Source organism: Carassius carassius, chromosome 28 (genome assembly GCF_963082965.1).
Source record: "Carassius carassius chromosome 28, fCarCar2.1, whole genome shotgun sequence".
NCBI lineage: Eukaryota > Metazoa > Chordata > Actinopteri > Cypriniformes > Cyprinidae > Carassius > Carassius carassius.
Window position 1 is genome coordinate 19,647,683 of NC_081782.1, and position 22,732 is coordinate 19,670,414.

The 22,732-nt window shown below is 47.0% G+C and overlaps 19 non-coding genes across 19 annotated transcripts; all 19 read right to left on the reverse strand.

Annotated features, from left to right (window-relative positions):
• Window positions 1–160: 160 nt before the first annotated feature.
• On the reverse strand, window positions 161–234 carry trnat-agu (transfer RNA threonine (anticodon AGU)). The gene has a single exon. It is a non-coding gene; the product is annotated as a tRNA-Thr (tRNA).
• Window positions 235–328: 94 nt separating this feature from the next.
• trnar-ucu (transfer RNA arginine (anticodon UCU)) lies at window positions 329–418 on the reverse strand. The gene is given in 2 exon segments: window positions 329–364; window positions 382–418. It is a non-coding gene; the product is annotated as a tRNA-Arg (tRNA).
• An 834-nt stretch (window positions 419–1,252) lies between these two features.
• trnat-cgu (transfer RNA threonine (anticodon CGU)) lies at window positions 1,253–1,326 on the reverse strand. Its single transcript has one exon. It is a non-coding gene; the product is annotated as a tRNA-Thr (tRNA).
• Window positions 1,327–1,789: 463 nt separating this feature from the next.
• Window positions 1,790–1,863, reverse strand: trnat-agu (transfer RNA threonine (anticodon AGU)). Its single transcript has one exon. It is a non-coding gene; the product is annotated as a tRNA-Thr (tRNA).
• A 94-nt stretch (window positions 1,864–1,957) lies between these two features.
• trnar-ucu (transfer RNA arginine (anticodon UCU)) lies at window positions 1,958–2,047 on the reverse strand. The gene is given in 2 exon segments: window positions 1,958–1,993; window positions 2,011–2,047. It is a non-coding gene; the product is annotated as a tRNA-Arg (tRNA).
• An 840-nt stretch (window positions 2,048–2,887) lies between these two features.
• On the reverse strand, window positions 2,888–2,961 carry trnat-cgu (transfer RNA threonine (anticodon CGU)). Its single transcript has one exon. It is a non-coding gene; the product is annotated as a tRNA-Thr (tRNA).
• Window positions 2,962–3,438: 477 nt separating this feature from the next.
• On the reverse strand, window positions 3,439–3,512 carry trnat-agu (transfer RNA threonine (anticodon AGU)). Its single transcript has one exon. It is a non-coding gene; the product is annotated as a tRNA-Thr (tRNA).
• A 376-nt stretch (window positions 3,513–3,888) lies between these two features.
• trnat-ugu (transfer RNA threonine (anticodon UGU)) lies at window positions 3,889–3,962 on the reverse strand. Its single transcript has one exon. It is a non-coding gene; the product is annotated as a tRNA-Thr (tRNA).
• Window positions 3,963–4,551: 589 nt separating this feature from the next.
• On the reverse strand, window positions 4,552–4,625 carry trnat-ugu (transfer RNA threonine (anticodon UGU)). Its single transcript has one exon. It is a non-coding gene; the product is annotated as a tRNA-Thr (tRNA).
• A 477-nt stretch (window positions 4,626–5,102) lies between these two features.
• trnat-agu (transfer RNA threonine (anticodon AGU)) lies at window positions 5,103–5,176 on the reverse strand. Its single transcript has one exon. It is a non-coding gene; the product is annotated as a tRNA-Thr (tRNA).
• Window positions 5,177–6,753: 1,577 nt separating this feature from the next.
• Window positions 6,754–6,827, reverse strand: trnat-agu (transfer RNA threonine (anticodon AGU)). Its single transcript has one exon. It is a non-coding gene; the product is annotated as a tRNA-Thr (tRNA).
• Window positions 6,828–7,209: 382 nt separating this feature from the next.
• trnat-ugu (transfer RNA threonine (anticodon UGU)) lies at window positions 7,210–7,283 on the reverse strand. Its single transcript has one exon. It is a non-coding gene; the product is annotated as a tRNA-Thr (tRNA).
• An 11,501-nt stretch (window positions 7,284–18,784) lies between these two features.
• Window positions 18,785–18,858, reverse strand: trnat-cgu (transfer RNA threonine (anticodon CGU)). Its single transcript has one exon. It is a non-coding gene; the product is annotated as a tRNA-Thr (tRNA).
• Window positions 18,859–19,335: 477 nt separating this feature from the next.
• trnat-agu (transfer RNA threonine (anticodon AGU)) lies at window positions 19,336–19,409 on the reverse strand. Its single transcript has one exon. It is a non-coding gene; the product is annotated as a tRNA-Thr (tRNA).
• Window positions 19,410–19,523: 114 nt separating this feature from the next.
• trnar-ucu (transfer RNA arginine (anticodon UCU)) lies at window positions 19,524–19,613 on the reverse strand. The gene is given in 2 exon segments: window positions 19,524–19,559; window positions 19,577–19,613. It is a non-coding gene; the product is annotated as a tRNA-Arg (tRNA).
• A 180-nt stretch (window positions 19,614–19,793) lies between these two features.
• trnat-ugu (transfer RNA threonine (anticodon UGU)) lies at window positions 19,794–19,867 on the reverse strand. The gene has a single exon. It is a non-coding gene; the product is annotated as a tRNA-Thr (tRNA).
• A 1,129-nt stretch (window positions 19,868–20,996) lies between these two features.
• On the reverse strand, window positions 20,997–21,070 carry trnat-agu (transfer RNA threonine (anticodon AGU)). The gene has a single exon. It is a non-coding gene; the product is annotated as a tRNA-Thr (tRNA).
• A 651-nt stretch (window positions 21,071–21,721) lies between these two features.
• On the reverse strand, window positions 21,722–21,795 carry trnat-agu (transfer RNA threonine (anticodon AGU)). Its single transcript has one exon. It is a non-coding gene; the product is annotated as a tRNA-Thr (tRNA).
• Window positions 21,796–22,438: 643 nt separating this feature from the next.
• trnat-agu (transfer RNA threonine (anticodon AGU)) lies at window positions 22,439–22,512 on the reverse strand. Its single transcript has one exon. It is a non-coding gene; the product is annotated as a tRNA-Thr (tRNA).
• Window positions 22,513–22,732: the final 220 nt, after the last annotated feature.

Below are 22,732 nucleotides of genomic sequence, written 5' to 3' on the forward strand. Positions count from 1 at the left end.
AGCCATGCTGCATTGGTGAGATGACTCTGGGCAGCATTCTTCAGCAGCATCTGAGGGGTGGTTCGCAAATTAAATTGCATGCTGCTCTAGCACTCCTCTGCACCCCCTTTTTACAGAGAGCAAAACCTCACAGCCCAAGGCGGCACTTGATCACCAGCAAAGGCACCGCTGGGATTCAAACCCAGGATCTCCTGTTAACTAGACAGGCGCTGTAACCAACTAAGCCACAGCACCAACTTGCATATAACTTGTTTTATAACTCTGGAAGGGTGGCCAAAGAGCATATGTGTTTGTTGGCAAAGCGTCATTAAAAGAATGCCAAAAGTAAAAACTCTGGTGGGACTCGAACCCACAACCTTTGAATGGCCTCATCTGGCAGTCTAGAAGTCCAATGCGCTATCCATTGCGCCACAGAGCCATGTGTGTAGCTTTTTTTTCCTGGCTTGTGCCAGTCTGTTGAATTGAGTTCAGGCATTTGGGGAGCGGGAAGGACAAGATATGTGGGTCTCTCTGCAATTGGTATGTGGTTGGAAAAGTGGAGGATCTGTAAGGGCTTCCTTTCCAAGAAAGAACCCACAGAGCAGAGCCACCTGTTAAAAGGCACCGCTGGGCATCGAACCAAGGATCTCCTGTTTACAAGAAAAGCACTTTGACCAGCTAAGCCACGGCGCCTTGCTGTATTGTTGACTTGGGTCAGAATTCTTCGGCAGCAGCTGAGGGGTGGTTGACAAATGAAATCGCATGCTGCTCTGACGCTCCTCTGTACCGCCTGATTGCGCAAAGCAAAACCACACAACCCAAGGTGGTGCTTGATTACCAGCAAAGACAGTGCTGGGATTTAAATTCAGTTTGTCCTATTTACGACACAAGCTTTAACCAACTAAGCCACGGCGCCAACCTGCACACACTCTCCCAGGGAGCGGCACTTAGAGGATTAAAGCATCCAGATAAGAGGCCAACGGCCAGGCTCTGCACAGCCCAAAATGTTTTTTTTGACAACTGATTCGGGGTGGCCAGCTAGCCTCTGGGATTGTTGGCCAAGTGCCATTATTTAACCTTTGAATGCCCTCATCTGGCAGTCTAGAAGTCCAGTTTGCTATCTATTGTGCCACAGAGCCTGTCAGCAACTGTTGACCTGTTCAAAAGAGCATCAGCATCTGATTTGGAAATGGAATTGCCTGCTGCCTTTGCTATCCCTGTTTGCAGTCCGATCTCAGAAAAGCACGTGCTTGAGGCACACAAGGGATGCTGAAGGCACTGCTGGGATTTGAATCCAGGATCTCCTGTTTACGAGACTGATGCTTTAACCAACTAAGCCACAGCACCAAACAGAGCACTCAGATGGTGAGTAAGTTTATCAAAATATCCAGCAGTGAGGACAAAGGTCCACGGGCTGGTCAGCTTATGAGATTTTTCACAACTTTCTGTTGCCCGAGGGCATAAACGTGCAATTTAATGATAAATGAAAGGCCAGAAGTCACCAATCTGTTTTGACTCAAACCCACAAACTTCATATGGCGTCAAACCGCAGACTAATAGTCCAATGCGCTACACTCTACGCCACATGCAGTAGCTCCTTCCAGGCTTGCAGCAGTCCTAAACCAAGGATTACATGTTTGCAAGGCAAGCTCTTTGACCAGCTGAGCCATGCTGCATTGCTGAGATGACTCTGTGCAGCATCTGAGGGGTGGTTCGCAAATTAAATTGCATGCTGCTCTAGCACTCCTCTGCACCCCTTTTTACAGAGAGCAAAACCTCACGGCCCAAGGTGGCACTTGATCACCAGCAAAGGCACCGCTGGGATTCGAACCCAGGATCTCCTGTTTACTAGACAGGTGATTTAACCAACTAAGCCACAGCACCAATTTAGATTTAATTTGTTTTATAACTCTGGAAGGGTGGCCAGAGAGCATATGTGTTTGTTGGCCAAGCGCCATTAAAAGAATGCCAAAAGTAACGACTCTGGTGGGACTCGAACCCACAACCTTTGAATGGCCTCATCTGGCAGTCTAGAAGTCCAATTCGCTATCCATTGCACCACAGAGCCATATGTGGAGATTTTTTTTCCTGGCTTGTGCCAGTCCGTTGAATTGAGTTCAGGCATTTGGGGAGCGGGAAGGACAAGATATGTGGGTCTCTCTGCAATTGGTATGTGGTTGGAAAAGTGGAGGATCTGTAAGGGCTTCCTTTCCAAGAAAGAACCCACAGAGCAGAGCCACCTGTTAAAAGGCACAGCTGGGAACCCAGGATCTCCTGTTTACAAGGCAAGCGCTTTGACCAGCTAAGCCACGGCACCTTGCTGCATTGTTGACTTGGGTCAGAATTCTTCGGCAGCAGCTGAGGGGTGGTTGACAAATGAAATCGCATGCTGCTCTGACGCTCCTCTGTACCGCCTGATTGCGCAAAGCAAAACCACACAACCCAAGGTGGTGTTTGATTACCAGCAAAGACAGTGCTGGGATTTAAATTCAGTATTTCCTATTTACGACACAAGCTTTTACCAACTAAGCCACGGCGCAAACCTGCACACACTCTCCCAGGGAGCGGCACTTAGAGGATTAAAGCATCCAGATAAGAGGCCAACGGCCAGGCTTTGCACAGCCCAAAATGTTTTTTTTTTGACAACTGATTCGGTGTGGCCAGCTAGCCTCTGGGATTGTTGGCCAAGTGCTATTAGTTAACCTTTGAATGCCCTCATCTGGCAGTCTAGAAGTCCAGTTTGCTATCTATTGTGCCACAGAGCCTGTCAGCAACTGTTGACCTGTTCAAAAGAGCATCAGCATTATCAGGATCTGATTTGGAAATGGAATTGCCTGCTGCCTTTGCTATCCCTGCTTGCAGTCCGATCTCAGAAAAGCACATGCTTGAGGCACACAAGGGATGCTGAAGGTACCGCTGGGATTTGAATCCAGGATCTCCTGTTTACGAAACTGACGCTTTAACCAACTAAGCCACAGCACCAAGCAGAGCACTCAGATGGTGATTAAGTTTATCAAAATATCCAGCAGTGAGGACAAAGGTCCACGGGCTGGTCAGCTTATGAGATTTTTCACAACTTTCTGTTGCCCGAGGGCATAAGCGTGCAATTTAATGATAATCGAAAGGCCAGAAGTCACCAATCTGTTTTGACTCAAACCCACAAACTTCATATGGCCTCAAACCACAGACTAATAGTCCAATGCGCTACACTCTGCGCCACATGCAGTAGCTCCTTCCAGGCTTGCAGCAGTCCTAAACCAAGGATCATATGTTTGCAAGGCAAGCTCCTTGACAAGCTGAGCCATGCTGCATTGCTGAGATGACTCTGGGCAACATTCTTCGGCAGCATCTGAGGGGTGGTTCGCAAAATAAATTGCATGCTGCTCTAGCACTCCTCTGCACCCCCTTTTTACAGAGAGCAAAACCTAACAGCCCAAGGCGGCACTTGATCACCAGCAAAGGCACCGCAGGGATTCGAACCCAGGATCTCCTGTTTACTAGACAGGTACTTTAACCAACTAAGCCACAGCACCAACTTGCATGAACCCAGTAAGAATGTGAGACTTAGAGTTTTATAAGTCTGGAGGAGTGGCCAGAGAGCATATGTGTTTGTTGGCCAAGCGGCATTAAAAGCATGCCAAAAGTAACGACTCTGGTGGGACTCGAACCCACTACCTTTGAATGGCCTCATCTGGCAGTCTAGAAGTCCAATGCGCTATCCATTGCGCCACGTGTGGAGCTTTTTTATCCTGTCTTGTGCCAGTCCGTTGAATTGAGTTCAGGCATTTGGGGAGCGGGAAGGACAAGGTATGTGGGTCTCTCTGCAATTGGTATGTGGTTGGAAAAGTGGAGGATCTGTAAGAGCTTCCTTTCCAAGAAAGAACCCACAGAGCAGAGCCACCTGTTAAAAGGCACTGCTGGGAATCGAACCCAGGATCTCCTGTTTACAAGACAAGCGCTTTGACCAGCTAAGCCACGGCGCCTTGCTGCATTGTTGACTTGGGTCAGAATTCTTCGGCAGCAGCTGAGGGGTGGTTGACAAATGAAATCGCATGCTGCTCTGACGCTCCTCTGTACCGCCTGATTGCGCAAAGCAAAACCACACAACCCAAGGTGGTGTTTGATTACCAGCAAAGACAGTGCTGGGATTTAAATTCAGTATGTCCTATTTACAACACAAGCTTTAACCAACTAAGCCACGGCGCCAACCTGCACACACTCTCCCAGGGAGCGGCACTTAGAGGATAAAAGCATCCAGATAAGAGGCCAACGGCCAGGCTCTGCACAGCCCAAAATGGTTTTTTTGACAACTGATTCGGGGTGGCCAGCTAGCCTCTGGGATTGTTGGCCAAGTGCCATTAGTTAACCTTTGAATGCCCTTATCTGGCAGTCTAGAAGTCCAGTTTGCTATCTATTGTGCCACAGAGCCTGTCAGCAACTGTTGACCTGTTCAAATGAGCATCAGCATTATCAGGATCTGATTTGGAAATGGAATTGCCTGCTGCCTTTGCTATCCCTGCTTGCAGTCCGATCTCAGAAAAGCACATGCTTGAGGCACACAAGGGATGCTGAAGGCACCGCTGGGATTTGAATCCAGGATCTCCTGTTTACAAGACAGACGCTTTAACCAACTAAGCCACGGCACCAAGCAGAGCACTCAGATAGGGATTAAGTTTATCAAAATATCCAGCAGTGAGGACAAAGGTCCACGGGCTGGTCAGCTTATGAGATTTTTCACAACTTTCTGTTGCCCGAGGGCATAAGCGTGCAATTTAATGATAAATGAAAGGCCAGAAGTCACCAATCTGTTTTGACTCAAACCCACAAACTTCATATGGCGTCAAACCGCAGACTAATAGTCCAATGCGCTACACTCTGCGCCACATGCAGTAGCTCCTTCCAGGCTTGCAGCAGTCCTAAACCAAGGATCACGTGTTTGCAAGGCAAGCTCTTTGACAAGCTGAGCCATGCTGCATTGCTGAGATGACTCTGGGCAGCATTCTTCGGCATCATCTGAGGGGTGGATCGCAAATTAAATTGCATGCTGCTCTAGCACTCCTCTGCACCCCATTTTTACAGAGAGCAAAATCTCACAGCCCAAGGTGGCACTTGATCACCAGCAAAGGCACCGCTGGGATTCGAACCCAGGATCTCCTGTTTACTAGACAGGCGCTTTAACCAACTAAGCCACAGCACCAACTTGCATACATCTTGTTTTATAACTCTGGAGGGGTGGCCAGAGAGAATATGTGTTTGTTGGCCAAGCGCCATTAACAGAATGCCAAAAGTAACGACTCTGGTGGGACTGGAACCCACAACCTTTAAATGGCCTCATCTGGCAGTCTAGAAGTCCATTGCCCTACCCATTGGGCCACAGAGCCATGTGTGGAGCTTTTTTTTCCTGGCTTGTGCCAGTCCGTTGAATTGAGTTCAGGCATTTGGGGAGCGGGAAGCACAAGATATGTGGGTCTCTCTGCAATTGGTATGTGTTTGGAAAAGTGGAGGATCTGTAAGGGCTTCCTTTCCAAGAAAGAACCCACAGAGCAGAGCCACCTATTAAAAGGCACTGCTGAGAATTGAACCCAGGATCTCCTGTTTACAAGACAAGCGCTTTGACCAGCTAAGCCTCGGCGCTTGCTGCATTGTTGACTTGGGTCAGAATTCTTCGGCAGCAGCTGAGGGGTGGTTGACAAATGAAATCGCATGCTGCTCTGACGCTCCTCTGTACCGCCTGATTGCGCAAAGCAAAACCACACAACCCAAGGTGGTGTTTGATTACCAGCAAAGACAGTACTCGGATTTAAATTCAGTATGTCCTATTTACGACACAAGCTTTAACCAACTAAGCCACGGCGCCAACCTGCACATACTCTCCCAGGGAGCAGCACTTAGAGGATTAAAGCATCCAGATAAGAGGCCAACGGCCAGGCTCTGCACAGCCCAAAATGTTTTTTTTGACAACTGATTCGGGGTGGCCAGCTAGCCTCTTGGATTGTTGGCCAAGTGCCATTAGTTAACCTTTGAATGCCCTCATCTGGCGGTCTAGAAGTCCAGTTTGCTATCTATTGTGCCACAGAGCCTATCAGCAACTGTTGACCTGTTCAAAAGAGCATCAGCATTATAAGGATCTGATTTGGAAATGGAATTGCCTGCTGCCTTTGCTATCCCTGTTTGCAGTCCGATCTCAGAAAAGCACATACTTGAGGCACACAAGGGATGCTGAAGGCACCACTGGGATTTGAATCCAGGATCTCCTGTTTACAAGAGAGACGCTTTAACCAACTAAGCCACGGCACCAAGCAGAGCACTCAGATGGTGATTAAGTTGATCAAAACATCCACCGGTGAGGACAAAGGTCCAAGGGCTGGTCAGCTTATGAGATTTTTCACAACTTTCTGTTGCCCGAGGGCATAAGTGTGCAATTTAATGATAAACGAAAGGCCAGAAGTCACCAATCTGTTTTGACTCAAACCCACTAATTTAATATGGCCTCAAACCGCAGACTAATAGTCCAATGCGCTACACTCTGCGCCACATGCAGTAGCTCCTTCCAGGCTTGCAGCAGTCCTAAACCAAGGATCACTTGTTTGCAAGGCAAGCTCTTTGACCAGTTGAGCCATGCTGCATTGTTGAGATGACTCTGGGCAGCAATCCTTGGCAGCATCTGAGGGGTGGTTCGCAAATTAAATTCCATGCTGCTCTATCACTCCTCTGCACCCCTTTTTTATGGAGAGCAAAACCTCAAAGCCCAAGGAAGCACTTGATCACCAGCAAAGGTACCGCTGGGATTCGAACCCAGGATCTCCTGTTTACTAGACAGGCGCTTTAACCAACTAAGCCACAGCACCAACTTGCATGAACCCAGTAAGAAAGTGAGACTTAGAGTTTTATAACTGGAGGGGTGGCCAGAGAGCATATGTGTTTGTTGGTCAAGCGCCATTAACATAATGCCAAAAGTAACGACTCTGGTGGGACTCGAACCCACAACCTTTGAATGGCCTCATCTGGAAGTCTAGAAGTCCAATGTGCTATGCATTGTGCCACAGAGCCATGTGTGGAGCGTTTTTTTCCTGGCTTGTGCCAGTTCGTTGAATTGAGTTCAGGCATTTGGGGAGCGGGAAGGACAAGATATGTGGGTCTCTCTGCAATTGGTATGTGGTTGGAAAAGTGGAGGATCTGTAAGAGCTTCCTTTCCAAGAAAGAACCCACAGAGCAGAGCCACCTGTTAAAAGGCACCGCTGGGAATCAAACCCATGATCTCCTGTTTACAAGACAAGCGCTTTAACCAGCTAAGCCACGGCGCCTTGCTGTATTGTTGACTTGGGTCAGAATTCTTCGGCAGCAGCTGAGGGGTGGTTGACAAATGAAATCGCATGCTGCTCTGATGCTCCTCTGTACCGCCTGATTGCGCAAAGCAAAACCACACAACCCAAGGTGGTGTTTGATTACCAGCAAAGACAGTGCTGGGATTTGAATTCAGTATGTCATATTTACGACACAAGCTTTAACCAACTAAGCCACGGCACCAACCTGCACACACTCTCCCAGGGAGCTGCACTTAGAGGATTAAAGCATCCAGATAAGAGGCCAACGGCCAGGCTCTGCACAGCCCAAAATGTTTTTTTTGACAACTGATTCGGGGTGGCCAGCTAGCCTCTGGGATTGTTGGCCAAGTGCCATTAGTTAACCTTTGAATGCCCTCATCTGGCAGTCTAGAAGTCCAGTTTGCTATCTATTGTGCCACAGAGCCTGTCAGCAACTGTTGACCTGTTCAAAAGGGCATCAGCATTATCAGGATCTGATTTGGAAATGGAATTGCCTGCTGTCTTTGCTATCCCTGTTTGTGTGGAAGATTTTAATTGGTCAATATGTAAACTAATCAGGCATAATCAATGTGACTCTAGCCATTTATGTATGAAGTTATTCTACTGTTATAATCATGCATTTGACTGTATGTAGAGGCCTGCCTGAGAATGGAATGTGCAGAGAGTGCAGGGGTATAGTATATGGTGCATCTGCACACTCTATTTGGACATTAGACAAAATATATGATCAGACCTCCTTGGTGCAGACATTACCAAAATACAGCATATAGTAAAGTTGGACACCCTATTTTGACATAAGACAAAATATATGATTAGGCCCCCTCGTTTCACTTAAAATAAATTCTACATCCTAAAAGCAAGCTGGAGAGACCGCCATAAAAGGTAAAAGAGTTGATAAACAGAACCATATGCATGAAATGTATTGAACATGGGCACGCCTTCAGAAGCACTGTATAAAATAGAGAACCGACACAGACTCGACAGACTGTTCTGCAGAGCTTTCTCGGTTTTATTTTCTCTTGAAAATAAAATCTTTTTTATGGAAACAAAACCCCGAAACAGTGTGATTCCTCAGATCCATGGCAGACGAAAATACACTACATTTGGCGACCACGAAGGGACTGGAAAGGAGCAGCAGAGTGGACGGCCGCTTTTGGGCTGACTGATGAGCAACACACACACACACAGTGGTGGCCACCATAGAATATAAGGTAAGCATTTTTGCTTATATAATTAGTGTGTGTTGTTGACCGGTCAATTCTGAGCGGTAAGGTCACTTAAAATCTGCTCTTCCAAATTTAGAACTAATTAAATAAAAATGGAGGGTTTTGTTTCCAGAAGAAAAACTGCATATACATATTTGGTTTACTGAAAGGTCTTTTGGAAAAGGCTTGATTTTAATCTGGATAGTGTAGGCATAAATACATTGCATGCAATGGTCTGTGTTCATTGTGGGCTGGGCCTATAAGGGACAGCAATACACGTGAGCCAGATGTATTATAGAGGAAAAGTCCTTTGGATACCGCTCTGTATATGTAAGATACAGAGGTCTGAAACGGAAAGGCGGAAAAAGTCCTTAGGGAAGGCAGAAAATCCTGTATAGTACTGATTTTTACTTTATGGAGGAAGTGTATCAGTGAAAGAGCGAGTAGAGCTGACAGGTCACTCAGGAGAGTGTAGAGTACTCTGTATTTATGTACGTTTTAATGTAAGTGTCTGTGTGACTGGCTGTGTTGGTGTGAGAAAATAGATTCTATATCTGGTGGAGCAAGAGGTGCTCTCCCCTCCTGGACCATCACTTGAGAGTGATTAGGTTACAGAGACGGATAAGTGCAGGAGCACTAAAACAATAAAGTTAACTGTATGAATGTTGTTTTAGAGAAAAAATAAATAAAAATGTTCCAAGAAAGGGACTGTGCAGAATATAAAAATAATAATAAATTAATTAAAATAAGATATGCATTTATTATTTAATAACTTATATTAATAGATGAATTTAAAAGATGCATGTGCGTAAAACTTAATATCTAATATGTGAAGACATCTAAAATTTGTATCTTGTTATCCCTGGGATACAGTATGAAAGTTTATCCATTACAGAGTTTCAGAGATTGGGCTTGTGTATATTAAAGAAATAAATTAATTAATTAAAATAAATAACTTGTGCAATGCGGAATGAGAGCAAGATTGGGTGACCAAGTTAATAGACATTTTGATTCAAAAGCCATAGGCATTTTACCAGAAGGAAGGGAACTAGTAGCTCAAATATTTAAATTAAATTATTTTATTTGCAATAATAGGAATTATTTTATGTTGGTTAGGAAACATTAATTTAACAATACCAGTCTTTACTTTACGATATGCATGTCATGCTGTTATAAAAGGGTTTATTTTGTTTTATTGCAGTATACTTAGATAATAAAGGTAGCTTATTTCTGCATTTTGCAAAGACGAAAAAAATGCTTGCTATTTTCCTGCAATGAAGAACTTGCTTTACTAACATAGAATAAGAGAACTGCTGTTTTCAACCAGATGATTTTGTTTTTACTAAGGAAGCACTGAAAGAAGAGGTTGAAAAGTGAAAATTAGAAAAAGAGCTGACTGCTCAGACAAAATTTGGTCAGAAGTTACATAGCTACATTTGATTAATGCAGTCTCTGAGTGTTAAAATTTCAGATGACTTCTGGAACAGTGCCTTGACAAAAGGACCCAATGAGCTGGAGTCTGTCGAGAAATGGCAAAGCAGCAAACACAGCTGCAGAGAGAAGAAGAGGGAGGGGCTGATGGACACTATACCCTCCTGAAAGAGGAGAGCAATCTTCAGCATGGAGAAAGACTGAAGCAAAGCAGGAAAAGGTGAATCTTTCACTTGAGACTTTTCCTGAGGGTGAAGAGAACATCGTGAACTACAGAACTCTGGCAGAAAGCAACCAGAAGCCAGACTGAGAAGAAGCAGAGAACCAACAGAGACCATACACCACAACATCAGGTCTTTGAGTGCCATCACAGACTGACGACCCAGTGCAACAGCCCAGGCTGATGATGTCACCAGAAGGACTTCCATCCCTTCAGTGCACAGGTGCTGCATATTCAATGAACACTAGAGAGACTGCTTCAAATGTTAATTATTTTATTTCATTATTTTATTAACTATTTTAATATTGATTATTCACTGGTCTCACAGCACTTCTTTAAATTCAGTGTTTTAACTAACATTCTCAATCTGCTTTTCAATAGGTTCCAGTCCAGCCTTATGTCTTAAAGAAAACATAGTTTTGACAGACAGAAGTGAGTACTTGACTCACCAATCAGATAAACACGGAGCTGGATTTGGCATAATAAGGCCTATTTCATTAACCAACTAGGGGAAAATGCACAACTGAATACTTGACAACAATGCTGAGCTCTTTGGGGAAAAAAATGAAAAAGGATATCTAAATGCAAAATAGGGAAATAAATATATATATATATATATATATATATATATGGTTGAGAAAATAGAAATATTGGTCACTCCATTTTGTTTAAAGGTAACTTTCTAGGGTTAGATTTAATAAAATAATAAAACTTATTCCAAAGATCCAAAATCTAGAAATCAAATATGCTGTAACCACTGGGTATAACAAGATGGAAATGTTGTTGGTCATGGATCCTAAATTATGCAGAGATCTCCAATCCGGTTCTCAGAGTAGCTCATGAGCAATAACAAAAAAGTATTTGACTAAACTTTAAGTTAGACAAACACATGATATTTGAGAAATTATTATTGGCTCTCTCAAATGCCCAATGCCTAGGCCTAATATTCTAAACAAATCAATCTATTAGATTTTGAAGAAAGAAAGGGAAGAAAAAGAGGTTTATACAGCGGTGTTAAACTAAACTTTATGGTGACTGATATTGCCCAGTTATATGACATCTAGAAACTATGTGGAATGATAGCAGGTCTACGCTAAGTAGAGTCTAACATAAAAGGTTCATATTATCCTACACAAAATGTGCCGTTCCACAGCTAAAATAATTAATTTCACAATCAGATGACATTTTGAGAAAAAATATGTTTTTGGCCAAAAAGGGATGTGGAAGTGTGTGAAAAAGTATGAATGATGGTTTTGTATGGCATGAAGAGAGTGTCTGACGAGACACTGAGGCAATTCAATCAATTTGCCAAAACAGCTGTATACAAATATGAATGTGGGCCCAAGCGTATAACATGGGAAGGCAGAGCAAAGCAAGCTTGCTCTGTCCACCCCACATCTAACTTTCCTTTTCAGCATATCATGATGGAGCTGATTCTGTGTCAAAAGGATAAAATATTGTCTTTCTGACTGTTAAAATAAATAAAGTGGGTTGAGTGTTTTCCAGGTCAAAAGGCCTATGCTACTGAGCAAGATAGGAAATGATCCAGTAATATAATGGAACTTAGTTTATAAAACAAAAGGAGATAACTGAATTAGCAAATTGTTGAGAATAAAATTGAAATGAATTTAAAAATAATAAGGATGCCGATAATGGAGTAAAACCAAATTCTTTGTTATATTATAAAAAATGGGTATTCACCCTTTTCTCATTGTAAGGACAGCACTGGAATTGTGAAAGCTAAAAAAGGGGCCAAGACAGCCCTCAACCCACATTACATTTCCACAGGTCTCACCAAGAACGACGACTAGCAAGATGAGCAAATTAGCATGCTCGACATTACTAACAAAAAACTCTGAAGTTTTCCATTTACAGGTGACAGCAGTTCTAGTAAGGCCAAGGAATGCTTCGCTCCATCAAAGGGAACCAGTGAGGGTGCAGTTAGGATCTCGAGGGAGAGCCTTGAAATTAATCAGCAAAATGGTTACAGAGTGACACCTGAGTTCACATCTCTAACCTTAAAATACACCAACCAGCTTCAGCAACTTCACATAGCATGAAGTGAGGGATGAAGGGCGTGCTAGTAATGACCCACCCTTGCCAACGATGGAAAGACCATTGCAACGACTCGCAAAGAGTCTCCCTGGTGAAGATGTCAAGATGATGGGAAACTGATTTTTGAGCGTAACCAAAATGGCCTCTACAGTGCACAAAACATATGGACTGAAGATCAACTATGCTATTTTTGTGATGTTACATTTTTTATGTTTATTACTCTTGGATTGGATTTCTTGGATTTATTACTCTGTAACAACCACAGGCAAGTGCTGAAGTGCAGAACAATGTTTTATCTTTAATGAGGGGTTAGGGAGACTGGATCTTTTACTCCCTCCTTGTCAAATTAGGAGAGAGATGTTTGGTCCAGTAATCCCTCAGAGTGGAATTTCATAATCTAGTCACTGGTGATAATACAATGTGACTTATTTAGTCACTAGGTAGTGTAACTAATATGACTGGATTATGGAGTAGCACTCTGGATAAAAATAATCAAATCTGAGTGTCGGGTCTCGGGGCTAATCACCTGTCTTTTTGGTGTGGGTGTGGGTGTGTGTGTGTTGGGATGGTGACAGCTCACCACATCTGCCTGTTTGTGTTTTCCCTGCCTCCCTTGTTCCCCGTTGTTAACCATAATTGCTCGCCACCTGTTCTCTATGTCCTTCTAATTTTTTCCCCTTTATTATTCCCTGTGTTTCTCTGTCTATTGTCAGACTGTTGTTATTCGTTCCAATAGCTCCGATCATCTAGCAGTTCTTTGTACTCACCCTGTCGTGTCTTGTCCTCAGGCTCCAGTGTGTTTGGCTCATTTCTCTGCTCTAGTTCTTACAAGCCCAGAGCTCCTAGTAGCTTCTGCTGTTCATCCTGTCACTACGAGTGAATCCTGTGAAACGTGACTCATCTGCTGTTCATCCTGTCACTACGAGTGAATCCTGTGAAACGTGACTCATCTGCTGTTCATCCTGTCACTGCGAGTGAAACCTGTGGAGCGTGACTCTTTCTTCTCTGTCTCCGCTTTGTGAATAAAGCCTTGAGTTTACCCGCACCTGAATCCAGCCTGCTTTCTCCTGACAGAACAGTCTGACCATATCATGGATTTAGCGGGATCTGGTCCGCTTCGCGCGGCTCTCGCTCAACAGGGAGTGTTGATCGGGCAGCATGCCACTCAGCTCAACACCACCGCGCTGGATGTGGAGGTTCTCAGTGCCCGAGTCTCCGAACTCCTCACACGGGTGGACGATCTTCAGCAAGAGGCAACGAGCCGGGGTCCCGTTCCTCACACCGGTATGTCACACGAGTCCGAACCCCATGCCAACAATCCGCCGGTCTACGATGGCGATCCTAACGCCTGTCAAGCGTTTCTCTCCCAATGCTCGCTGGTGTTTTCTCTGCAGCCCCGGCGTTACGCTAATGAAGAGACCAAGGTGGCTTACGTCCTTACACTCCTCTCGGGCCGTGCCCGCGAATGGGGTATCGCCGTTTGGAGATCGCGGGCTCCCTGTTGTGCCACTTTCGCGGTTTTCAGTCAAGAGATGGCCAAATTGTTTGATCGCTCTGCTCAGGGTGACGAGGCGGCGGCCCAGTTATCACGACTGTCTCAGGGGAGGAGCTCCGTGACTGACTATGCTATCCAGTTCCAGACATTAGCTGCGGCATGCGGCTGGAATGAGAGCGCGCTGCGCGCTCGTTTTCTTGAGGGGTTGGATTTCGCCATTTCGGATGAACTCGCGGCCATAGAGCTCCCGCGGGAATTGGATAGGCTCATTAGTCTCGCGCTCCGCATTGAGGGTCGTCTCAGCCGGCGCCGCAAACAACGGCAAACACCCGCCCCGTGGCGCCACCTAGAGTTCTCTTCAGCCAGTTTAGCCAGCCGACAGCCCTCGGAGGAGGAGCCCATGCAGTTGGGTCGTCTACGGCTTACACCACGGCAGAAGCAGGAGCGTCTGTTGTCGGGGGCGTGTCTATACTGCGGCAAGGGAGGCCACTTCGCCCTTCAGTGCCCATTAAAGGGCCAGGGTCCACCAGTGAGGCGGAGCGTCCTGGTGGGCACGGTTCTCAGCTCAAGCTCTCCTGCAACACGCACTCAGCTGCCGTTCCAACTCTCCTTCCAGAGTCATTCACACACTGGACTCGCCCTTGTGGACTCAGGGGCTGAGGGGAACTTCCTTGATGCTGCCTCTGCTCAACGTTGGAAGATCCCGCTTGTTCCTTTGGCTAGCCCCGTTTCAGCATGGTCATTAGCTGGCCGTCCCCTTACCACCATCACCCACGTCACTCCCAAGATAGACCTCCATATTGCTGGCAGTCATCATGAGCGGATTGAACTGTTTATTATTGATTCCCCTAAGGCTCCTTTAGTTCTGGGACACCCATGGTTGCACAAGCACAATCCCCACATTGATTGGGTCTATAATTCTGTTTTAGCCTGGAGTCAGTCTTGTCACGTGTCATGTTTGGGTGCTGCTTTTTGTCCTGTCTCTGTGTCTTGTGTTCCTCAGGAGGATCCCTCTGACCTGACTGGTGTTCCGGCGGAGTACCATGATCTTCGGGCGGTCTTCAGTAGGGCCCGGGCCACCTCGCTACCTCCGCATCGCCCCTACGACTGTGCCATTGATCTCCTCCCGGGCTCTTCTCCGCCTAAGGGTCGTTTATATTCCCTTTCAGGTCCAGAGAGAGAGGCCATGGACAAGTACATACGTGAGTCACTTCAGGCTGGGCTCATCCGCCATTCCTCCTCTCCCGCTGGTGCAGGGTTTTTCTTTGTTCAGAAGAAGGACGGCTCCCTGCGCCCTTGTATTGATTACAGAGGTTTGAATGACATTACTATCAAGAACAGGTACCCCCTACCTTTAATGTCTTCTGCTTTTGAATTGTTACAGGGAGCTCGGGTCTTCACCAAGTTAGACCTGCGCAACGCCTACCACTTGGTGCGCATTCGGGAGGGGGATGAGTGGAAGACGGCATTTAACACCCCTTCGGGACACTACGAGTACTTGGTTCTTCCGTTTGGTCTGACCAATGCTCCAGCCGTTTTCCAGGGACTCGTCAACAGCGTGTTGGGTGACATGATTAATCAATTTGTCTTTGTGTATTTGGATGATATTTTGATTTTTTCTTCTTCTCTCCAATTACACACCCAGCATGTCAGACGGGTTCTCCAGCGGTTACTAGAGAACCAGTTGTTTGTCAAGGCGGAGAAGTGCGAATTCCACGCTGAGTCTGTTACGTTCCTTGGCCATATTATTTCTACGGAGGGGATCAAGCCTGATCCCGCTAAGATTGAAGCTGTTGCCCAGTGGCCGGTCCCTGACTCCCGGAAGGCTCTGCAGCGTTTCCTGGGTTTTGCCAACTTCTACCAGCGTTACATCCGGAATTTTGGTCAGATCGCTGCACCGCTGACAGCCTTAACCTCCACTAAGGTGTCTTTCAGGTGGAACCGGGAAGCGCAGGTAGCCTTTGACATTTTAAAGTCCCGTTTTGTCTCTGCACCTTTTCCGATGGTTCCAGATCCGGAGGCCCAGTTCATTGTCGAGGTTGATGCTTCTGACGTTGGGGTTGGCGCAGTTCTATCTCAGCGTTCCCTCCATGATGGGAAGGTTCATCCTTGTGCATTCTTCTCTCGTCGTCTCAGCCCTGCAGAACGTAACTATGACATCGGCAACAGAGAGCTGCTGGCGGTACGATTGGCCTTGGGTGAGTGGCGTCATTGGTTGGAGGGGTCAGCGCAGCCCTTCTTGGTCTGGACGGATCACAAGAACCTAGAATACATCCGTTCGGCCAAGAGGCTGAGCTTGCGTCAGGCCCGCTGGGCGCTCTACTTTGCCAGATTCAATTTCACCCTCTCGTACCGGCCGGGATCAAAGAACACCAAGCCTGATGCCCTCTCTCGCCTGTTCGGTGCTCCGGGGGGGGAGTTTGCGGCCGAGGCCATCCTTCCTGAGGGGGTGGTGGTCGGGGCTCTTTCGTGGGGTATCGAGCAGCGAGTTGAGGAGGCCGGTCGAGGGGTGCAGGTGCCGGGAGAGTGTCCGGCGGGCAGGTTGCTGGTGCCGGCTGCGCTGCGCTCTGAGGTCCTTGAGTGGGGTCACTCATCCAGGTTAGTCTGCCACCCAGGTATTCGGAGAACGTTGTCTGCCATCCGACAGCGTTTTTGGTGGCCTACTATGGCCGCAGATGTTAGACAGTTTGTGTTGGCCTGCCCCACATGTGCCCAAAGTAAGCCTGTCAATCGCCCTCCTGATGGTCTACTGCATCCTCTCCCTATCCCTTCCCGTCCTTGGTCACACATTGCCCTTGATTTCGTCTCTGGGCATGCTCCGTCGAAGGGAAACACTGTAATTCTCACGGTGGTGGATCGCTTTTCCAAAGCGGTTCATTTTATTCCCCTGCCCAAGCTACCCTCCGCCCGGGAGACCGCCCAACTGGTGGTGGATCACGTCTTCCGTCTCCACGGGTTACCGGTGGATGTGGTTTCTGATAGGGGTCCCCAGTTCGTCTCCCGGTTCTGGAGGGAATTTTGTAGACAGATTGGGGCCTCTGCTAGTCTGTCATCTGGTTTTCATCCTCAGACCAATGGGCAGTGTGAGCGGGCCAACCAGGATCTAGGAAGAATGCTTCGCTGTCTAGCATCCAACAATCCGAGTTCCTGGTGTCAGCAGCTCTCCTGGGCAGAATACGCCCATAACACCCTTCCTGCGGCCGCGTCAGGTATGTCCCCTTTTGAGTGTGCTGTTGGTTATAATCCACCTCTGTTCCCATCACAGGAACCCGACGCAGCGGTTCCATCCGCCCTGGCTTTCGTCCAGCGCTGCCGTCGCACCTGGGAGAGAGTCAGGAGGATTTTGGTCCAAGCCTCTGACAGAACCAAGGCTGCAGCTGATCGTCGCCGGTCCTCTCCTCCTACCTATGTGTGTGGTCAACGGGTTTGGCTCTCTACCAAGGATCTGCCTCTCCGGGCGCCTTCTCGTAAGCTGGCACCCAGATTCATTGGGCCTTTCCGCATCACCAAGGTGGTTAGTCCGGTGGCGATCAGGCTCAAGCTCCCTCCTACTCTTGGTCGGGTTCACCCGGTGTTTCATGTTTCCAGGGTCAAGCCTGTGTTCTCTTCCCCCCTTAATCCTGCTTGCAGTCGCCCCACCCCCCCACCCCCTCGTCTTGTGGATGGATCTCCTACCTATACGGTTAAGAGATTACTCGATGAGCGGCGCCGCGGCAGGGGGTTTCAGTATCTTGTGGACTGGGAGGGGTATGGTCCAGAGGAGAGGTGTTGGGTGCCGTCCCGGGACATTCTGGACCGCTCGTTGATTGAGGACTTCCGGCGGCATCGAGGTAGGCCCCTTCCTAGAGCGCCAGGTGACGCTAATCACCTGTCTTTTTGGTGTGGGTGTGTGTGTGTTGGGATGGTGACAGCTCACCACATCTGCCTGTTTGTGTTTTCCCCGCCTCCCTTGTTCCCCGTTGTTAACCATAATTGCTCGCCACCTGTTCTCTATGTCCTTCTAATTTTTTCCCCTTTATTATTCCCTGTGTTTCTCTGTCTATTGTCAGACTGTTGTTATTCGTTCCAATAGCTCCGATCATCTAGCAGTTCTTTGTACTCACCCTGTCGTGTCTTGTCCTCAGGCTCCAGTGTGTTTGGCTCATTTCTCTGCTCTAGTTCTTACAAGCCCAGAGCTCCTAGTAGCTTCTGCTGTTCATCCTGTCACTACGAGTGAATCCTGTGAAACGTGACTCATCTGCTGTTCATCCTGTCACTACGAGTGAATCCTGTGAAACGTGACTCATCTGCTGTTCATCCTGTCACTGCGAGTGAAACCTGTGGAGCGTGACTCTTTCTTCTCTGTCTCCGCTTTGTGAATAAAGCCTTGAGTTTACCCGCACCTGAATCCAGCCTGCTTTCTCCTGACAGTGAGACTTTTAAGTCTCAAAGGGGAGAATGTGGAAGATTTTTATTGGTCAATATGTAAACTAATCAGGCATAATCAATGTGACTCTAGCCATTTATGTATGAAGTTATTCTACTGTTATAATCATGCATTTGACTGTATGTAGAGGCCTGTCTGAGAATGGAATGTGCAGAGAGTGCAGGGGTATAGTATTTGGTGCACCTGCACACTCTATTTGGACATTAGACAAAATATATGATCAGACCTCCTTGGTGCAGACATTGCCAAAATACAGCATATAGTAAAGTTGGACACCCTATTTTGACATAAGACAAAATATATGATTAGGCCTCCTCGTTTCACTTAAAATAAATTCTACATCCTAAAAGCAAGCTGGAGAGACCGCCATAAAAGGTAAAAGAGTTGATAAACAGAACCATATGCATGAAATGTATTGAACATGGGCACGCCTTCAGAAGCACTGTATAAAATAGAGAACCGACACAGACTCGACAGACTGCTCTGCAGAGCTTTCTCGGTTTTATTTTCTCTTGAAAATAAAATCTTTCTTATGGAAACAAAACCCAGAGACAGTGTGATTCCTCAGATCCATGGCAGACGAAAATACACTACATTTGCAGTCCGATCTCAGAAAAGCACATGCTTGAGGCACACAAGGGATACTGAAGGCACCGCTGGGTTTTGAATCCAGGATCTCCTGTTTACGAGACAGACGCTTAAACCAACTAAGCCACAGCACCAAGCAGAGCACTCAAATGGTGAGTAAGTTTATAAAAATATCCAGCAGTGAGGACAAAGGTCCACGGGCTGGTCAGCTTATGAGATTTTTCACAACTTTCTGTTGCCCGAGGGCATAAGCGTGCAATTTAATGATAAACGAAAGGCCAGAAGTCACCAATCTGTTTTGACTCAAACCCAAAAACTTCATATGGTGTCAAACCGCAGACTAATAGTCCAATGCACTATACTCTGCGCCACATGCAGTAGCTCCTTCCAGGCTTGCAGCAGTCCTAAACCAAGGATCACGTGTTTGCAAGGCAAGCTCTTTGACCAGCTGAGCCATGCTGCATTGCTGAGATGACTCTGGGCAGCATTCTTCGGCCGCTTCTGAGGGGTGGATCGCAAATTAAATTGCATGCTGCTCTAGCACTCCTCTGCACCCCCTTTTTACAGAGAGCAAAACCTCACACCCCAAGGCGGCATTTGATCACCAGCAAAGGCACCGCTGGGATTCGAACCTAGGATCTCCTGTTTACTAGACAGGCGCTTTAACCAACTAATCCACAGCACCAACTTGCATGTACCCAGTAAGAAAGTGAGACTTAGAGTTTTATAACTCTGGAGGGGTGGCCAGAGAGAATATGTGTTTGTTGGCCAAGCGCCATTAACAGAATTCCAAAAGTAACGACTCTGGTGGGACTCGAACCCACAACCTTTGAATGGCCTCATCTGGCAGTCTAGAAGTCCAATGCGCTATCCATTGCGCCACAGAGCCATGTGTGAAGCTTTTTTTTCCTGGCTTGTGCCAGTCCGATGAATTGAGTTCAGGCATTTGGGGAGCAGGAAGGACAAGATATGTGGGTCTCTCTGCAATTGGTATGTGGTAGGAAAAGTGGAGGATCTTTAAGGGCTTCCTTTCCAAGAAAGAACCCACAGAGCAGAGCCACCTGTTAAAAGGCACCGCTGGGAATCAAACCCAGGATCTCCTGTTTACAAGACAAGCGCTTTGACCAGCTAAGCCACGGCGCCTTGCTGTATTGTTGACTTGGGTCAGAATTCTTCGGCAGCAGCTGAGCGGTGGTTGACAAATAAAATTGCATGCTGCTCTGACGCTCCTCTGTACCGCCTGATTGCGCAAAGCAAAACCACACAACCCAAGGTGGTGTTTGATTACCAGCAAAGACCGTGCTGGGATTTGAATTCAGTATGTCCTATTTACAACACAAGCTTTAACCAACTAAGCCACGGCGCCAACCTGCACATACTCTCTCATGGAGGGGCACTTAGAGGATTAAAGCATCCAGATAAGAGGCCAACGGCCAGGCTCTGCACAGCCTAAAATAGTTTTCTTGACAACTGACTCGGGGTGGCCAGCTAGCCTCTGGGTTTGTTGGCCAAGTGCCATTAGTTAACCTTTGAATGGCCTCATCTGGCAGTCTAGAAGTCCAGTTTGCTATCTATTGTGCCACAGAGCCTGTCAGCAACTGTTGACCTGTTCAAAAGAGCGTCAGCATTATCAGGATCTGGTTTGGAAATGGAATCGCTTGCTGCCTTTGCTATCCCTGTTTGCTGTCCGATCTCAGAAAAGTTCATGATTAAGGCACACAAGGGATGCTGAAGGCACCGCTGGGATTTGAACACAGGATCTCCTGTTTACTAGAAAGACGCTTTAACCAAAAAAGCCACGGTGCCAAGCAGAGCACTGGGAGGGTAAGTAAGTTGATCAAAACATCCAGGGGTGAGGACAAAGGTCCACGGGCTGGTCAGCTTATGAGATTTTTCACAACTTTCTGTTGCCCGAGGGCATAGGTGTGCAATTTAATGATAAACGAAAGGCCAGAAGTCAACAATCTGTTTTGACTCAAACCCACAAACTTCATATGGGCTCACACCGCAGGCTAATAGTCCAATGCGCTACACTCTGCGCCACATGCAGTAGCTCCTTAAAGGCTAGCAGCGGTCCTAAACCAAGGATCACCTGTTTGCAAGGCAAGCTCTTTGACCAGCTGAGCCATGCTGCATTTCTGAGAAGACTTTGGGCAGTATTCTTCAGCAGCATCTGAGGGGTGGTTCGCAAATTAAATTGCATGCTGCTCTAGCGCTCCTCTTCACGGAGAGCAAAATCTCACAGGCCAAGTTGGCACTTGATCACCAGCAAAGGCACCGCTGGGATTCGAACCCAGGATCTCCTGTTTACTAGACAGACGCTTTAACCAACTAAGCCACGGCACCAACTTACATGTACCCGGTAAGAAAGTGAGACTTAGAGTTTTATAACTCTGGAGGGTTGGCCAGAGAGCATATGTGTTTGTTGGCCAAGCGCCATTAACAGAATGCCAAAAGTAACGACTCTGGTGCTTCTCGAACCAACAACCTTTGAATGGCCTCATCTGGCAGTCTAGAAGTCCAATGCGCTATCCATTGCGCCACAGAGCAATGTGTGAGTTGTTTCTTGGAAAGGAAGCCCTTACAGATCCTCCACTTTTCCAACCACATACCAATTGCAGAGAGACCAACATAACTTGTCCTTTCCGCTCCCCAAATGCCTGATCTCAATTCAATGGACTGGCACAAGCCAGGAAACCCACAAACCCACAAACTTCATATGGGCTCACACCGCAGACTAATAGTCCAATGCGCTACACTCTGCGCCACATGCAGTAGCTCCTTAAAGGCTTGCAGCGGTCCTAAACCAAGGATCACCTGTTTGCAAGGCAAGCTCTTTGACCAGCTGAGCCATGCTGCATTTTTGAGAAGACTCTGGGCAGCATTCTTCGGCAACATCTGAGGGGTGGTTCGCAAATTAAATTGCATGCTGCTCTAGCGCCCCTTTTTACGGAGAGCAAAATCTCACAGCCCAAGTTGGCACTTGATCACCAGCAAAGGCACCGCTGGGATTCCAACCCAGGATCTCATGTTTACTAGACAGGCACTTTAACCAACTAAGCCACGGCACCAACTTACATGTACCCGGTAAGAAAGTGAGACTTAGAGTTTTATAACTCTGGAGGGGTGGCCAGAGAGCATATGTGTTTGTTGGCCAAGCGCCATTAACAGAATGCCAAAAGTAACGACTCTGGTGCTACTCGAACCAACAACCTTTGAATGGCCTCATCTGGCAGTCTAGAAGTCCAATGCGCTATCCATTGCGCCACAGAGCCATGTGTGAGTTGTTTCTTGGAAAGGAAGCCCTTACAGATCCTCCACTTTTCCAACCACATACCAATTGCAGAGAGACAAACATAACTTGTCCTTTCCGCTCCCCAAATGCCTGATCTCAATTCAATGGACTGGCACAAGCCAGGAAACCCACAAACTTCATATGGGCTCACACCGCAGACTAATAGTCCAATGCGCTACACTCTGCGCCACATGCAGTAGCTCCTTAAAGGCTTGCAGCGGTCCTAAACCAAGGATCACCTGTTTGCAAGGCAAGCTCTTTGACCAGCTGAGCCATGCTGCATTTTTGAGAAGACTCTGGGCAGCATTCTTCGGCAACATCTGAGGGGTGGTTCGCAAATTAAATTGCATGCTGCTCTAGCGCCCCTTTTTACGGAGAGCAAAATCTCACAGCCCAAGTTGGCACTTGATCACCAGCAAAGGCACCGCTGGGATTCCAACCCAGGATCTCATGTTTACTAGACAGGCACTTTAACCAACTAAGCCACGGCACCAACTTACATGTACCCGGTAAGAAAGTGAGACTTAGAGTTGTATAACTCTGGAGAGGTGGCCAGACAGCATATGTGTTTGTTGGCCAAGCCAACAAGAAAGTCTAAACGAATCCCAGTGTAATAATCAAGGAACTTTGTAGCCGTACCACGGGTGTAGCAGGTGCAATGATATTACGCAGCCCCTGAAAATAATCCCCAGCTAACTTCCAACAGTAGCCTG